Below are 18,533 nucleotides of genomic sequence, written 5' to 3' on the forward strand. Positions count from 1 at the left end.
CCATTTGCCCTATTTCTTACATAACAGACTATTTCTACCTGCTGCTCATGACAGTTAATTGCAGAATGATGCTGCACGCTCCCACTAAATGCATGAGGGCACATTCACTATAAAACATGAAGCATTGCAAATAACTCAGACCAAACTCTTACTGGTGAAATGAAGATGCAAGGTACACTGTGTGAAACTACCCTGTGTCTTTAAAATAGGGCTTGTTAATTTAAGGTGAGACTTACCCATGCTCAGAGGGCCAGCAAAAGGCTCATATATCAATTGTGACTGACCAAAGTCCTGTTCCAAGGACTAAGTGACAGATAGCGGCATACAGGAATAAATGAAAGTCCAAAAAAGCAGCAGCAATGCTCTCTGCCAAGCCAAATCAAGTAATTTGGACATATAAGCCACTGCATTATGAGTACCATGTGAAGAATGGGTCTCTTCACCTAGGGATCAAATCAGCAATGCTGCCAGGTAACCAATAAAGCCAAACTGGAGTTTCAGCTATTGGTACTTCATGCCATTTTACATTCCACCATTCAGTCAATAAAGAACAAAAGGCTTTTACACCAGTGATTCTCAGTCAGGCTGCCATGACAGTCTGGAGTGCCTTGAGATCCTTTCAAGAGTCCTGTGCAGTGCTGCACCAAGTTAGCAGTGTTAGAGCTACAAACATGATCCACAAGATTAACCCAGAGTTTTCAAACACAAATCAATGGCTGTGGTCTTTCTAAGTTCTTTGCTACAGAAAAATTACTCTATTATCTTTTTCTGTAGGCAAAAAAAAAAAGTGAAGACTAAGAGAGTTAGCATTTTCCAAAAGATGCCTTGAGTCTATCCAGGCATGGTGCCTCAAATCTAAAATGGGTGAGAATCACTGCTTTATACAGTGAGAACAGAGGTGTAACCCACTGCATTGAGAACAGAAATAGCAGAAACCGCAGTAACTGAAACGGAAAGAGGAAAACACAGTAAACCCTAAATAATTTGCACTAGTAAAAAATAGTGATTTCTGCATATGAAAAACAAAGGGTAAAACCCCTTGCCTCGTATGGGAGATTAGAATAAATCTTCCATACCTACTGTATTAAAACAAGAGGCTTATGACATTTTCTGTGTATCAGATGTAACTGCATATATGACTCTGCCCCTCTTCCTAAAGGAATAAAATTTTGGGAATGTTTTTAACATTCATTTGAATTTTAGCCAGCTTTGATTACAATTAACACTATAGTAATTTATATATTCTTGCCTATATTTAGAAAAGTCTAGGCTACAACAAATTTTAGTTATTTATCTTCAATGTCACAGTGGTCAACTTTTCATAATTTGTCTTTAAATCCACAAAAGTCATCTTCACTTTCATAACTACTATAGCCAGAAAGTTCTGCCTCCTTAGAACTGTAATCCTCGTTTTCACTCGCTTCATACAGAGTGTCATCCTCACTGCCTCAAATGCATCACTAAGTCCACATTACTTGTATGACTTAACAATTTCTGGTTTAACTCAATCCCAAAAAGACTTGCCCATTCACAAATATGTATAATTTTGGTGTATGGTGTAATGTATGGTAGGTGTTTTTAGTCTGCTTGAAGCTGCGTGCTGCTGATTTTTAGCATCCATAATCCACTCATTTTAATGTTCCCTCATAAAAATTTAACAGACACACCCAATGGCTGATGTGTGCTATGGAGACACTAGGTCTGATGGTCAAGTCTGTTTTTTCTTTGTGGAATTTCATCTTGATAATAGGTATGGTCACATATGCATTCGGGGTGTGTGAAGCAGGCCCTATTCAATTTGGATTTGGATTCGACTCAAATCAGGGGCAGTGATTTGATTCGTTGATTCGGATCACTGTCTCCGATTCAATTTGGCCGAATCCGAAGATTCGAGGCTGATTTGGAGATTCAACAATTTGGACATAGACACAGCTTTAAAAGTTTTTTTCTACATACCTTAAAGTATCAGGCGTGGCTCATGAATGCTGCAATGCTGGGGTTCATGGAGCATCCCACAGGAGTGTGGGGGGGGCCCTCCATATGCTCGGTGGCAAACCCAGAAATGGATCAGAAGTACTTCTGGGTCCACTGGGGAGTGTGCAGCACCTCCCTGGCTCGGAAATTGGCCACAAGGGGACCCAGGTGCTCCCCCAGACGCAGGAGGCACCAGTCGCCGAGCTGGGGGTGGCCCCCTGTGTGCTCCCCAGCAGACCCGGAAGTGGACCAGAAATGCTTCTGGTCCACTTTTGGGTCTGCTGCTGAGAGTGCTGGGGAGCCCCCTGCACTCCTGTGGGACGTGCCAGGTGCCCCAGCATCGCAGCACTCACGAGCCCCTGGTACCTAGAGGTATGTAGGAAAAACATTTAAAGCTGTCTCTACATCCAAAGTGCTGAATCTTTCCGAATCTCTCCGAATTGATTCGGAGGATTCTGATTCGATTCAGAGAAATTAAGGGGTCCTCTGATTCAATTCAGATTCAGAGATTTAGCCACCAAATCAAGCTGAATCTATGCCAAATCGAATCAGGGACCAAAGCTTTGCACAGCCCTGATATGCATGAAACAGTGCTCCCAATAGCAATGCAGCAGATCTCTCCCAGTCTTTACCAGCACAAGTTTTGTACTACCAAATCACTTCAACTTCCAGTTATGATGGGGGTTTCTTGTGCTATGGTACACAAAATGGGTACATACAGGGCTCTCTTCAAGACAGACAAACATGTATAGAACTGGAAATATCTGCTCTATAGAAGGAACATATTTGACACATTAAATTTACATTTGAAAGCAAATTAAAACATAAGTCAGTGTTTCCTAAGAAACAACGTATATTTTAGCTCAGGAAGCTTTGATCAGTGATTGGCTGAAAACCAAACCCAGGAGTGGGCAAGCAGGAACTTGTGTAAGGAGCAATTCACTCAAGGCCAAGAAATACAATGGAAAAATCTCAAGGACTCTTCTGGACTAGGGCCCATATTAAGGATTACTAATTATATGGGGCTAAATGAGGCATGAGGGCAAATTACGTTTAAAAAAACAAGATTTTAGTTAAGCAGGGATCGGTTAAGTTTCATTCATGTCTCAGACTGTCTTTTCTTAATTGTGGCTAGAGTCTGCCCCCTACTGTTCCTTTAAGTTATTGTAAAATAGTGGGAAGCATTAAGTATCTGCCCAGGGAAGTATTACCAGTCATGCTGTGATAATATATTCCTCCTTTTTAAAAATGGTTTTAATTTAGCTCCAAACTCTTCCCAGGTGACAAAAGAAGGCCCTCAGGCCTTTAGCTTTGGTGGCTGCAGGGACAGGACATTGCAGACATCATCCATGTTCGATAGAAAGGATGATCTTAGGATCCAGGCACTTGGGAGAAACGTCGATCTGACATCACGTTTTGGCTCTACTATAGACTTTCTCTCAACTTCAGTGTTCTTGCTGAGACTTCACACCTGGTTGTGATGCATCTTGCAAGACTAATGAGGCTTCATGTGGCAAAGGAAGAATGTGGCCAGAATGAACCAGAGGAATGCATCATTTGGGACACACAATAAAACTGATCCCCACCGCCTCCAACAGCCAGAGCCAGTAATGCACACATGCTAAAGATTTTCAGTAGTACTGAATACACTTAATCGCATACTCCAAAATTGTCAGATGTACCTGCAATGCCAGTCACTACTCTATTGAAAACAGAGTATTGGCTTAAATTCTTCTGCACTGGAATAGCTTGAATCTGTGCAGCCTAACATCTCTCATGAATTTACAGCTACAGATTTGTTACCACTGCATCTACTGCTGATGAATTTAAAAGACAACCAAACAAAAAGCACATTTAACTTGTTACAGCATTGAAAACAGCTGCGCTAAATAGCTATGTGATTGAAACAGCACACAGCAAAGAATTTTCATGGCTCAAAATATATAACTTACCTGCACAATAGCTGGAGTTCTTTGGAAGGTGTTTTCTACAAAGATGCATTCAACTCTTGAGTACACACCCTGGGCACTCAGGATCACTCTTTTGCTCAGCAGAGCTGCATATGCTCCCTGAATCCCCTGTGCTGCTGTATGGAGGAGGCCAAGTGCAGGTCACCTGGCTGATAATATGAATAAAGGTTATACTAAGTTTATACTCACTGAATAGTTGCCACCAGTTTATTCAAACTGCACTGTTGTAGGACCTAATCAGTCCCCAGAGGCAACAACCCCAGCTGGGTCCAATTGCCAATGAGTTATTTTGCTACCACAAACTCCAGGTGGTAATGGGACTTCATGGTAACAGAGAAGAACAGGTCATGGATAGGGACCTACTGAAATTGTTGCAAGATAATAGGCAGACAAGGTTCTTTGGGTGAATCTGATATCTTCTATTAGGTCTAATAAAAGATATCAGATTCACCCAAAGAACCTTGTCTGCCTATGTCCTTAGATCAACACAGCTACAACCTACACCCCTGTTGCAAGATAATGGGGTTTTTGCAGCCCGCTTAATGGTGCACAAAGCTGATTTCATGGGCATTTTGTGGTAGCCCTGCCCCTCAGTGCTGATTGGTGGCGAGGCCCTGGGGGAAGAAGGGGAAAAAAGGACAGCCATCACCTCGATTGCTGTCTTCCCTTTATGCTGCCCTGTCCTTCAGCACTGATTGGCAGAAAAGCCCCAATGAGGGGAAGATGGAGCAGTCACCATCTAGTCTGCTGCCCTTTGTGCTGTCCCACCAGCCAGTGCCTTCTTCTCTTGCCAGTGAGGATTGCATTTTATTTTTATTGGGTTTTCTGGTTGTTGTTGTAGATGCCATGGACAATGCCGGATGTTGCAGTTTCCACAACACTACAAGTTAAGTAGGTCTCTAGTCACTGAGGACAAGGAGTCTGCAAGTGGAGAGGGAGAATTGAGCCTGGAAGATGACAGGAGGGTAACTGGGACTGTGAACCAGTTGGGCACAGGCCATAAATCTGACATGAGATTAGGAGGCAGAACAATACAGGAGTATAGGGGATTCAGGTAGCATGTGCAGCTCTGCTAACCAAAAGACCAGGGTGCCCAGGGTGTGTGCCCAGAAGTGGAGTGTATCTTTGTAGAAAACAGCTCCCAAACAGCTCCAGCTGTTGTGCAGATGAGTAATATATTTTGAACCATGAGAGGAGGCAGAGCGAGAACTAGAAGTGACTGGACTAAGAAATGAGAACAAGGAGCTGGGGTAGATAATAGCCATATTGGATGTAGGGCCTTAGAAGAAATACAGGGATGAGAAGTCAGTAGACAAGGAAAGGGGCTGAGAAGACTGAAGGCCTGGGCATGAGAGATCTCAGATGAGTAAGGATGGTAGGACTGGGACTGATTGAGCACAGAGTCTGGAATGAGAAGCCCAAGCAGTACTTTTGGTCACCAGATTTCCTTTCCAAGGAAAGAGTAGAAAAAACAACAAAACTGTTCAGAGCAATCCTTTATGTTCCTTACCCATGCTCAGGGAAATAGGCAAGCATCAAATTCAAGTCAAACCATGTAAACTTACACCAGATGCCAATTGGTCAGTTTCCAATCCCCTTGCCCTTATTGGTGAAAGCTGTGGGTGTGAGAATTAGGAGATTTGGGTCTTGCCGCATCTCATCACCAGAGATCCTGGTTTTCCCTGATTTAAAAACTTCCCCAATTTTTGGGTTAAAAAAAGTAACCCAAAATTGACATTTTTCCATGATTAAAATGGAATACCAGTGTGTGTGTGTATATATATACATATATATATACACACACACACACACTGTTATTCCATTTTAATATATATTAATATATATTTTAATACACACACACACAGAGCTGTAGATGCACATATAGATAGATAGATATAGATATATCTCTATATAGATGTAGATGTATATATATCTGTGTATTAGTGACATTTCATTTTAATCACAAAGCAATATGGATCTGGGGTTACTTTTTTAACCCTAAAATTGGGGATTTTGTTTTTTTATCAGAGAAAACCGGGAACCAGGCTCATCGCAGTTCTCCATCTGGTACCATGTTACCTAGCCTGGCTCAGGTGAAAGGCTCTTATCAGGTGCCTGTTTCACAGCCTTGGCGTATGAGAATACTGATTGTGGGGAATAAACCAGCAGGTTTTTTTGAGAATGTACATGCATTCAATGTATGATTAAGGCTAAGCTTTATTTTTATAGTATGGTTTTCCACTAACACTTCCTATTTTTTTCCCCCTGAGCACTGAAACTGTCAGTAGCTTGAAATCTTGTCACCCTTTATAGTCTATGAAAGAAAACTTGTCGCATCAAGAAGAAAGTGAATGTTCCATTGTGGCTGCTTAATGGAATCATGTTCTTTCTATTCATGTTTTATTCCTATGATGCCAGAAGATGTGATTCAGGCTAAGCAGTGAGGATTTGCTTGCTAATCAAAGTGTGAAAAAACTCCAGGTTTCTGAGGCAAAAAGCAACCTCAGAAGCTGTAGGTTGAAATGGACATGTAGACACTGTGCCTAGTGCTTTGAGGTGCTGGTCTGTCACCCTGCTCATCTAAAGTAGGATTAAAGAGAACATGTCCTTTCCCTGAAGATTAAATGTCTTTGCAGGGTTTAAATTTCATATCCCTTCTACACTTACTCTTTTGATGTAAAAGATGGCTGTCCTTGAGTGTGAGATGCTTAAATGACTGGCTGTCAATCCGTACTTAAACTGTACTAAATAATGAGCTGGTGTGTTAGAAAGGAAAAGTGGCTTCTTTGAATCAGCTCTGGTCTATTTACTTCCCTGTTCTGCCCTCCCTCCAGAGGATGCTTTATGAGCCAAGATAGCTCAATGGGCACAAAATCTTAACCCTTCCTTCTATAACTTCACTGACTTCAGTTCACTGTTGCCTTTGTAGTGAATTCCAAGATTCTTCTCCCTGACTGTCTGTAACCTTTAGCTTTTATCTAATGAGCTCATATGAATAGTAGGCAGAAATTCCTAATTGGATTCTGCCTCAAGGAAGGTGTAAGAACCCCAGAGCAAGAAATATGTGAAAATCTGAAGACTAAAAGGTGGTAGCATCTTGGGAGGAAAAGGTTGTATCTGATCAAAAAATAATAAAATAAATCCATTGCTGCCCTGTCAAAGTGAAGTAACTAACCCACCATGGGCTCAGACCCATAGCCCTTAAATTAAGAGTCTCCTGCTTTATTGACTGAAAAAGGCAGACACTGAAACATGCCTTTGTAACAGGAATACATTGATCTGAAGAGAATCCTTGTCCTTCACCCCACCTTCCCCTTATTACCCAAAGCCACACCATACCTAGATCCCTGGCAGCCCCAGGCAAACTTTTAGTATCAGGTGCCCCTTCATCAGAGATAATGATAATAATAACTTTAAAACTACCGTTTATGTCCATGTATCTATGTATTACCAGACTTCTGTCTGGGCCCCAGGCAGCTGCCCAGTTCTCCCATGCCTGTGTCTGGCCCTGGTCAAAAGAAACTCTTGCAGTGGTACAAATTATTTTCTTATTTCAAATCCTTGAAAAACACTTGAATAGAAATGCCAAGGGGCTTTTCATTAATTTCAGTATTCCTATTTTAGGTTTTTGATTCACAGGGCAGCTTGGGCACGTCAGAACAAGCAAAGATGTTTCCTTGCCTCTCCCAGAAATAAACCTTATGGAAATGGGGAGGAATAACGATAGACTGAGGCTCCATAAGGACATTCCCAGGCCCCAAGAAGAGAAGAGCTTCCCCCCAAGTTAGAGGAGTTAGAGACTCCCTCCACTGCCCAGCCACCAGAGAAGAGAACAAATAGTGAGGTGAGATCACTTCAGAGAAGAAATGCAGCCAAGCTGGGAAAAATGAGGGGGATGAGGGTAATTGAGATTAGCATGTGTTCATGTCCAAGTGTTTGCAAGGCAGGCAAAGCAGATTTATGCCTTCTCCTGTGCTTCTCAAAGCAAACCAGCTCCCAAAGACTGCAGCCAATGTCTTTCCTCCTCCCACAACAATGCACATCGGGGTTTGTTCTCTTTGCAAAGCTTCTTTCACCATCCCTCTGATGCCTGACTGATGTACTGTGCTTTTAGCACAGGCATTTCTTTTCTTTCCTAATAGTGACACACATCCATAAGAATGACATTTCTATTTAGGCTTCTGTGAATGCAGGTGGAGAAGATGTGCCATATGAAGCACCCCCCACACCATCCCCCAACCCCTCCACCTGTCTCTGTGGTGTAATGGGTTAGTGTGTTTGGCTGTTAATTAAGAGGTTGGTGGTTTGAGCCCACCCAGGGTTGCAGTTTTTCTCAACTGGAGTTCACAACAATTTTAAGGGGCAAAAATGATTCCCAAATGTCCCTGAGTCTAATATTTGGGCCTGTTCCTCTGCTCAGCTTTCCTTGCTGGCTGAGGAACAGAGCAATGTGCAAAGCTGCTTTACAGGTGCAGAGATGAGCCCCTACCTGTCTTACATTTTCTTACGTTTTACCCGTCTTACATTTTCACTGACTCACTTTCTTGGATGCATACCAGCCTCTGGCTTCTTTACTAGTAATTTGATCCAGGAAGAGCACAGACCACGAAGGGTATTTGTGCGTGAAAGCTTGCTAAGAAGAAATTTTCCAACTGTTTGAGTTGGTCTAATAAAAGATATCGGATTTACCCAAAGAACCTTGCCTGCCTGTCTTTCTGGCATAGAGAAAGCAAAGCCAACCAGCAGGTATCTGTGAGTGAAAGAGGGGAGAAGGCCACTGGAGGATGTGTGATGAGTGTAAAACAATGAATGAAGGTATGTCACAGAGTATCGGGGAGTTTTTGGGGAGTGCAGATGAAAAACATAGAAGTGTTAGAGGATGCAGAAGAGATCTCCATGGGCAGATGCTCAATTATAAGCTCATCCCCGCTTCTCACTGTTCCTGTAGCTAACACTCCCCCTGCAACACCTGTGGGCTCTGAATGCACTTCATGCTGTTAAACCACTGTCTTCTGTAATGACCATGCTCCACAGCTTCATGTCATCCACAGATCTGTGGGCACCTCTGGTTCCAGTACCAAGGACACTATAAACATTATAAACAGGATGGCACAGTAACCACTCTCAAGGCAGTATTCCCACTGTGGTCTGTCTTTCAGCCACCTCTTCGTCTCACAGTTGTAGCTGTGATCCTAGTCCTCTCTGGATTCTCGCCAGCACAGAGGCAGAAAAGGCTCTTGGAGTCATTATTGACTCAAAGATGAACATGGGCCGGCAGTGTGGGGATGCAGTCAGAAAGGCTAACTGCACCTTGTCATGAATCCACAGATGCATCTCAAGCAGGTCCAAGGAGGTGATCCTCCCCCTCTATGCAACATTGGTCAGGCAGCAGCTGGAGTACTGCGTCCAGTTCCGGGCGCCGCACTTCAGGAGGGATGTGAACAACATGGAGAGGGTCCAGAGGAGGGCCACCTGCATGGTCAGGGGGCAGCAGGGCAGGCCCTATGAGGATAGGCTATAGGATCTGAACCTGTTCAGCCTCCACAAGAGGAGGCTGAGAGGGGGTCTGGTGGCCATCTATAAACTGGCCAAGGGAGACCAGCAGGCAATGGGAGAGTTCCTGTTCCCCCAAGCGCTACCGGGAGTAACAAGGAACAGTGGCCATAAGCTGACAGAGACCAGATTCAGGCTGGATATCAGAAGGCACTACTTCACAGTCAGGGTGGCTAGGATCTGGAACCAACTTCCAAGGGAAGTGATACTCACCTCTACCCAGGGGTTATTTAAGAGAAAGCTAGATAGATACCTTGCTGGGGTCATCTGACCCCAGTACTCTTTCCTACCTGTGGCAGGGAGTCAGGCTTGATGATCTGCTCAGGTCCCTTCTGACCCTAGAAAATATGAAACTATAATTTCCCATGAGGCATGCTATCAAAAATTTTGATTAAATTTAAAGAAATTAAATCCATGGCACTATGCTTATCCAAGATGTCTGTTTCATAGTTTCATAGTTGTTAGGGGCTGCAAGGGACTTTATAGATCATCAGGTCTAGCCCCCCTGCACCTGGGCAGGAAAGACTGCTGGGTTCAGATGACCACAGCAATATGGGCACCAAGATACTTTTTGAAGATCTCCAGGGTGGGTGACTATACCACCTGCTCCAAACCTTCAGCATTCAACTTGTTATTGTTTCATAGAAGTACATTAAATTAATTTGACACAATCTTCCTTAGATAGTCCCATGTTTTTCCCCCTCCTCCCATTTTGTTTACTTCTGTATGCTTTACTCTTCTTTCCTTCTGTATCTCCTAAGATCTTAACAGCCTTTCTACCAGTGTTGTAGATCACTGTAAATGTATCCTGGATGAGGAGCAGACAGGTGTGCATGTATTCTGATATAGCTCAGATAATCGGGACATGTCTAGATGAGTGTGAACATGCATTTCTCTGGGGACAAAGATCCTCTCCTGGGTGGGGTAGGCTGGGGCCAGCACCAGCACCTAGTGTGGCCCCAGCAGCCTTATCTGGGGTCCTGGGGGCCTCTTAGGGCTGCAGTACTGGCCATCTGGGTGCATGGAACCTGGCCAGGTTCTGGTTTCAGGCTGTGCATGCTGCTGCCATGTGCACCACCCTGATTTTTTTTTGGTGTGGCTTTTTATTTTTAAGTATTTTTTTTAAATATGCAGCACAAATAACTTTTTCATCTGTACCACATGCATTTTGCAGCACCTCAGAAGTATTTGAGACACCACAAAGTGCACATGTGCACCCACCTGGACATGTCCTTGCTAACTATTTAGTCTTCTTTGCAGCTAGGCATTTGGGGAGATAAATAATACCCTGTTTGTCTTTAGCAAAAGGGCACCTTGGGGATGGAAATGCACAGATAAAGCCTAAACCGGTGTCATGTGCGCGGCTTATGTCTTACCCCTGATTCTTAATTGGGTTGGGCAAAGTTCTCCCAGTTTAGGGGTTTAGGTATTCTGTCCTCAACTTCCATGTGAATGTTTTATCTGGCCCTGCAGAATAAAAACAGGCCCCTGAGCATGTTTGTTCTCCAAGAAGGCTGACATCCTTGGCCTGTGTCATTCTTTTTCATTCTGTGTCATTTCAGAAAAATACTGGGCACATTTATATGAGATGCTTACAGGACATTAGCTTAATAACACTACACAGTAGTGTGTTATGGCAAAAAGCATGCTAATAGCCTACTGCACAGTGTTATTAGGTTAATGTGCAATAAGCATCACAGAAAACTGTGCGCTGGTTTTCTCCACAGTAACTCTAGTTACTGTGCATTCAGTTAGTACTTCATTAAGGAAGTGCTAAACTAAATGCTGGTCATTAGGGTACATTAATGAAGGTATAGACATTCCCACTGTTTCGTTTGCAGGCACCTGGGAAGTTGGGGAACGGTGGGAAGTAGAAGGGGACTTGTCTTACTAGGAAAATGGAAACAGGCTGTGATGGAGTGATGGCAGGACCAGACAGGGCAGATTTTGGAGACTGGGTGATGACAGGACCAGACAGGGCAGATTTTTTTGAGGTCTTCCCTCTGTCTTTGAAGCTCAAAGAGCCAGTGAGTTAAGGAAAGGCCTCCACTCCTTACCTTCCTCCAGCTGGGGGAGGTTGTGGTGTAATCAACAATGCAGATTAAGGGCAGAATTCAGGACTACCCTCAAGGCAGCCCTCAGAAAATGCCAGTGCCTGCTTTTCACTCAGGTTTGGATTGTGTAAAAATAATAGAGCAATTCCTCTGCTGCAGAGACCTGGGAAAGCAGGTAGGTGATGCATGTGGGTTTGACACAAGGGGCTGTGATTGGAACTTGGTGGGTTCATCTTGTGGCTCACGCCCTGGCTGCCCCCGGGTGCTTTAGCCTTGCAGGGGGGGTCACAGTGTCAGCACTGACACCCAGAGGGCAGTGGCATCTGGGGGGGGGGTGGCACCCAGGGGATGGTGGCAGCCCAGAGGGCAGTAGCAGCCCAGAAGGACAAGGACACCGGGGGGTGGCAGCCGAGGGAATAGTGGCACTCTGGGGGCGACGCCCGCCAGGCTGAGGATCCCTGCTCCGGGGTTAGTTGGCTCCAGCGCTGCCCCGGCTCCCCCTGCCAGCGCCCAGCACAGGGCACGCATCCCGGCCAGCAGGCACCAGGCTCGGGCAAAGGGCAGAGCCGGGGATCAGCTCCCTCGTGCTCCGGCCCGCCTGGGAGAAGCCCGGGGTGAAGCGGGCGCGGGCAGCACAGTGGCGACAGCGCCGCGGGGCCGGGGCCGGGGCCGGGGCCGCCCGTCCCTGCCGGCATGTGCCCGGCGGCGGCCTTGCACAGCGCGCCGAGCCGCTGTGCCCGGCGTGCAGCCCCGGCTGCTCCCAGCCAGCAGAGTGGCGCAGCGGAAGCGTGCTGGGCCCATAACCCAGAGGTCGATGGATCGAAACCATCCTCTGCTAGGGGTGCCCTTTTTTTTTCCCCCCTGCTAGGGGTGCCCTTTTTTTTCCCCCCCCATGACATTTTTCTGACTCTCGTAACCTCCAGACGTTGTGATCGCACATTCGACTCTGCAAGCTGAATGGCCCCTTCTCCCCTTCAGCAGCTGCAGCGTGGGCATTAGGTGAAAACAGTATGTTGCTTTTGTCTTGCTTTATTTCCATTCCCAGAGCCTCCACTCCACAGAGATGCAACCACAGTGCCTGGAAAATGCCCTAGAGCTGATGGGTGCCTTATTAAATGTACAGGCAAGGGGCTTTGGGTAGATGTGATATCTTTTATTAGACGAACTGCGTAGTTGGGAAAATGTTCTTGGAAAGCTTTCAGGCACCATCACGCGTCTTCAGGCATAGGGAGTCTCTGCTGTTCTCAGAATCAGAGGAATTATTAAATGTAATGTCTCTGAAGGAAAAATCATAATTCAAAGGTATGCAGCATGAGCGCACGTTGAAGCATTTATGTTACTAATACTTCATTTTTAACATCACTTCAAATAATCATTGCTATGAATGTTCCCCCCACACACTCCTGTAGGCTAGCAACTGCAGCTGCTTCCAAGAAATCAGATGTCTTTGGTTTTGTATCTGTTCCTGCTGCTATTTGGTCATGGACCTACTGGCATCTGCCTTTCATTGTGTATCTGTTTCAAGCTAGCAACATAAAACTGAGAAGGAACTATACTTTCAGGCTTTACATTTCATACTCCCCACCCCCAAAGCCTAAATCAAAATCACTGAGAGCAAGAGAGAGGGGACATGGTTTTTTTGGCCTGTATCTAGATCAGACATGCAGCCTTGATATGAGTAGCATCATCCTCTACCCAGCTGAGCCAGATAGGGGTCTGAAATCCTGGTGTTATGATGCCACCAAACTGCATTCCTACTATTGCATTCAAACACTCAGCATGTTCATTTCAAAGCCCAGAGAAGTGGGCTCTCTAATGCCACTGATCGTGAAGGTATCTTTGCCCAAGAAAGAAAGTCTGGTGATCTCTATGATGTCATCAGGCTCTCTTGTGTGATTTTGCCTTTTTTTTCACCCAGAAGATAAGATTTTGCCCAAGGGCAGCATGCCTAGAAAAGTGTGCAAGTGGCCTTCAAAGAAAAAGCACTTCCATTCTTGGTCCTTTTTTTAAAATTATGAAGATCCAGTGCCCTATTTTATTATCTGCTTCCATACCGCTCCAGAAGAGCAAGTTTTTATTTATTGCAGCTGGGGCTCTACTTTCAGCTGGACACAAAGCAAGCTAGGAGCCGTTAAAGCCCCCTTCCCCACCCCCTTGTCATGGACAAAAGATAATGATGAAGATCTGTTCAATGTGGAATGTAAAAGCAGATTGATCTCTACACATTCAGGATTAAAATAACTTCAACAGGAGAGTTGAAAATTTCTGATTCCTGCTCTTTTAATCTGTGATCATGTGTTGCCTCTGGTATTGTGTACACTTGGGGAGAGATGTTAATGTTTCTTGAACGAAATGAAAACTGCTTTTTAATATAACAAAGTAGAGTCATGCTGAACATGCCTTCTCCTTTGAGAGGTAAGGTAATTTTTGTTGTAAGCAGTACTTTAAATTAATCACTTCAGAGTGCCCCTCCCCTCAAGGAGTCAGGGAAGGGGCACTCTGAAGTGCTTTGGGTTAGAGTACAAGGCAGTTGAGGGGAGAGGGACTTAACGGTGGGAGTCTACTACAGACCTCCCAACCAGGGAGAAGAGCTTGATGAGGAATTCTTGGGTCAGCTCACAGAGGTAGTGAAGGCTAAGGATGTGGTAGTCATGGGGGACCTGAACTTCCCGGACATCTGCTGGGAAGAACAGTCAGCCAGGTCTGACCACTCACGTAGATTCTTGGCCAGAGTGCAGGACCTCCATCTAACCCAGGAGGTGCACAGCCCCACCAGGGGAGACACCTTGCTGGACCTAGTGCTGGCCATGGGTGATGACCTGGTGAGGGGGCTGCGGGTGCTCAACCACCTGGGCGACAGCGATCATCGCCTGCTGGAATTCACCATCCAGCGCAAGGTGGCAAAGGCATGCAGTAAGGCAGCGGCCCTAGATTTTAGGAGGGCAGACTTCAACAAACTAAGGAGGATAGTTGGAGAAGCGCTGAGGTCCCGGAGGGGAGGGGAGCCAGGTGTCCAAGGAGAGTGGTCGCTCCTTAAGGAGACGATCCTCCAAGCCCAAAGGAAGGTAATCCCAACGAGGATCAAAGGGAGCAGGAGAGCACACAAGCCTCCATGGCTCATCAAAAGCTTCTGGGAATGTCTCCTTACTAAAAAGGAGGCGTACACCCAATGGAAAGAAGGGGTCATCACCAGGGAGGACTATTCTGTAGTTGCTCGGGGATGCAGGGGGGTAGTTAGGAAGGCCAAGGCAGAGCTGGAACTGGGACTAGCTTCCCAGATTAAGGATAATAAGAAGTCCTTTTTTAAATACGTGGGGGGTAAAAAGAAGGTCCCGGGTAATGTGGGGCCCTTGCAGGATGCCATGGGAAACTTGGTCATCACACCAGACGGCAAAGCTAACATGTTTAACGATTTCTTTGCCTCTGTCTTCCTAAGTAGGAACCAGAACAGCCACCTCCCTGCTGGGCCCCAGGGGAAGCACACCTGGGCCACGGGTTAGAGAGGATTTAGTTAGGGAGCTTCTGGAGGGGTGGGATGTATTCAAGTCAGCCGGCCCGGATGATCTCCACCCTAGAGTTCTAAAGGAACTGGCCGAGGTCATTGCAAGTCCCCTGGCACGGCTTTACGAGCACTCGTGGTGCTCTGGTGAGGTACCGGAGGACTGGAAGAGGGCCAGCGTGGTCCCCATCTTCAAAAAAGAGAGGAAGGAGGACCCGGGAAACTATAGGCCGGTTAGTCTTACCTCGATCCTAGGCAAGCTGTTCGAGAAAATTATGCTGGCACACATCCAGGAGGGGCCAGCAGGGGACTGCATGCTTAGGGCAACCAACACGGGTTCATCAGTGCCAGGTCCCGTCAGACCAACCTGGTGGCCTTTTACAATCAGATCACCAGATCATTAGATGCAGGGGTAGCAGTGGACATAGTCTTCCTGGACATGGGCCGGCAGTGTGGAGAGGCAGTTAGGAAGGCCAACTGCACCTTGGCATGCATCCACAGATGCATCTCAAGCAGGTCCAAAGAGGTGATCCTCCCCCTCTATGTGGCACTGGTCAGGCCACAGCTGGAGTATTGTGTGGAGAAGGCTGAGGAGGGATCTAGTGGCCTGTTATAAACTAGTCAGGGGGGATCAGCAGGCATTGGGGGAGTCACTGTTCCCCTGAGCACCGCCAGGAGTGACCAGGAATAACGGTCACAAGCTGGCAGAGGGTAGGTTTAGGTTAGATATTAGGAGTCGCTACTTCACGGTCAGGGCGGCTAGGGTCTGGAACCAACTTCCAAGAGAAGTGGTGCTGGCTCCTACCCTGGGGGTGTTTAAGAGGAGGTTAGATGAACACCTTGCTGGGGCCGTTTGACCCCAGTACTCTTTCTTGCCATGGCAGGGGGTCGGACTAGATGATCTGCTCAGGTCCCTTCTGACCCTAGAAACTATGAAACTTAGTCAAACCTGATCTATACATACTTCTAAGGGTGTAGATAGAGTTGTTGTAAGGTTATACACTTACCTGTGTATCTGTGTATGTATATTCACACATTTGCTACCACCGCACACATTTTTATATTTACATAGGACTTTAAGGTAGTGTGGGGTGCTTCCCCCCTCCCATGTGGGTGCAGATGGACAGACAGTAGTAAGAGTATTTGAAGAAGCTGAAGGCTGTGGGGCTGGGGGGACTGCAAGGAACACAGCAAAAGGGTTTGGACTACACAGAACTAGGTGGGACTGGAGGTGCTTGAATCTATAATCCCAGGTCTTTATCCCAAAAAGGCTAGGAGAGAAAATCCATGGAGGGAAGCAGCTTGTGAATAAATCCATGCCCCAGACACTTGATTAAGCCAAACAAGAAAGAAACAAGAGGAACCATCTTTATTTCTCACTGAGGGTTGAGTCTGACTCACTGTAGACAAAAGCTGGTGGTCATGCCACAGACCCAGCAAGGAGCTACCCTTCTGCAAGCCCTTGAAGAGCAGCACTTAACCCGGGACAGATTTGCTTCAGCCACTCCTTTACTTTCCCGTTTTTACACCCTTCTGCCCCTGTCTTTCCCCACCTTGCTCTTCCTTGATCAACCTGTGGCATCTCTTCCGGGACAAGAGGGGACACACTCCCAGAGGCCAAGCAGGCAGCAATCCTGCTCTGCGGAGCGCTCTTTCGAGTGGGTGCCCAGTCCTCAAAGGCAGCTCCTCCCTAGGCAGCCTCACCGTGATGGAAGGGGAGATGCCAGGAGGGTGCCAGGTACCTTTGCTTTCATCTGCCTAGTTTTTCGGGGGGGGGGCGTTGCATGAGACCAATGAAAAGGAAACGAATTCAAGCTCTGCCCCGGCAGATCAGGTAAGATTCGCGTGGATTCCCTACCGCACATCACTTCGGACGTGGGCACGCCCAAAAGCAGTTTCAGATGCTCGGGTTCAAGTGATCTAGTGAATATGTCGGCGATGTAGCAGGCTGGGAAGAAAAACAAGGTAAGGAAAACAACCTAAGCACCCGCTCCAGTGGCGCAATAGGTTAGCGCGCGGTACTTATACAGCAGTATTTGCGAAGCGATGCCGAGGTTGTGAGTTCGAGCCTCACCTGGAGCAGTGCCTTTAGGTTTCCCCGGGGCTCCTGCCTTTCTAGCCCCTGTGACAAACAGCGTTTTACTCCTTGGACGGCTGTACTCATTGGAGACCCTGGTAGTATTAAGAGAACTACGATGCCAGGTTCAAAAAAGAATAGTTTCCTACTTCTGATGGCAAATGCTCCCAGTGATTAAGCTGACAGTTTGATTTGTTCCCAGGCAAGAGCCAGGAGATCTGCAAGCAGGGACTGATGCTGGGACCCACAACTCCCAGAAGACACCAGATTTTGGCTAGTTTGTGTCCCTTGCAGATAACAGAGGTATCACACCAAGTGCTGTAACCTCCCTCCCCCACCAAAGCTCCTGCCCACTAGATGGCCCACTGAGGTCCCTTCCAATTCTATGAATCTATGAATCTAGAGTCATCAAGAGGCAGGGCTGGAAGGGACCTCCAGAGGTCATCTAGTCCAACCCCCGGCTAAGGCAGGATCATCCTTATCCAGAAGCATCTTTGTGGGATCCATTTGAATCGTCATGTGTCACCTCTGGTGATCTGCCCACACAAAAACACCAGTGGCAGAAAAGCCATGCTGAAATGGCCCTGGCAGCTCCTGGCACAGGAACGCCACGCCTTGCCCTTTCCAGAGCAGGATAACTGGGGCCCAGAGCTCTGGGCAGACCTGCTCTAGCCTCTTTCCCCAGCACGGCTAGACCCACATCTCACTCCAAGCCCCAAAGGCTGTGTGCAGGCCCCTGGGTCTCTCTGGAGAGAGACAAATTTGTCTAAGGACAAATCAGGTCCAGTGATCGTGGCACCAGATTTGAGGGTTATTTAATACTAGGTATAATGTAGCCAGTCAGGGTTTTTGTCCCTGACTTATCAGGGTCTGGGTTTTCGAGCCTGGTCCCTGCAGGTATATGTCAACTAGTCCCTGCAAAGCCAGGTGATATTAGGGACCTGGGGCGATCTCTCTTGAGAGACCAATAAAGATGCCTCAGGGATTGGCCTCCCCACCCTCCATTGCACTGGACACTAAAAAGCCAATGAAAGTGGTGTCTGTTCCCCCATCACAGCACAACAGCTGCTGCAACTCCATGGGGGATCCCAGCAGTGGTGGCCTTAGGGTTGTTGAGGCCCTGGGTACGAGAGTAATTTGGGGCCCTTGAGGGATGTACTCAAGTAAATATTAACCCACCACAGTTGTATCGTAGATCTTTTTAATACTTTCTGGGGGAATTAGATAAATAGTTGTGTGTTAAAATAGAGCCACTTCCTTGCAAAAACTTCACCCCCTCCAAAAAAAAATTTGGACCCCCTAAAGTGTGGGGCCCCAGGTGGCCACCTGGTTTGCCCTCCCCTAAGGCCGCTACTGATCCCAGTGCAGCAGTTCCAAGACAGAAACAAGTCTACTGGGCGAGGGGT

General features: G+C 46.6%; 2 non-coding genes across 2 annotated transcripts; both read left to right on the forward strand.

Moving 5' to 3' along the window:
• The first annotated feature begins 12,317 nt into the window (after window positions 1-12,317).
• Window positions 12,318-12,389, forward strand: TRNAM-CAU (transfer RNA methionine (anticodon CAU)). Its single transcript has one exon. It is a non-coding gene; the product is annotated as a tRNA-Met (tRNA).
• A 4,650-nt stretch (window positions 12,390-17,039) lies between these two features.
• TRNAI-UAU (transfer RNA isoleucine (anticodon UAU)) lies at window positions 17,040-17,132 on the forward strand. Its single transcript is given in 2 exon segments — window positions 17,040-17,077; window positions 17,097-17,132. It is a non-coding gene; the product is annotated as a tRNA-Ile (tRNA).
• Window positions 17,133-18,533: the final 1,401 nt, after the last annotated feature.

This window comes from Crocodylus siamensis, chromosome 4 (genome assembly GCF_052110815.1).
Source record: "Crocodylus siamensis isolate JL-2025a chromosome 4, ASM5211081v1, whole genome shotgun sequence".
Lineage (NCBI taxonomy): Eukaryota > Metazoa > Chordata > Crocodylia > Crocodylidae > Crocodylus > Crocodylus siamensis.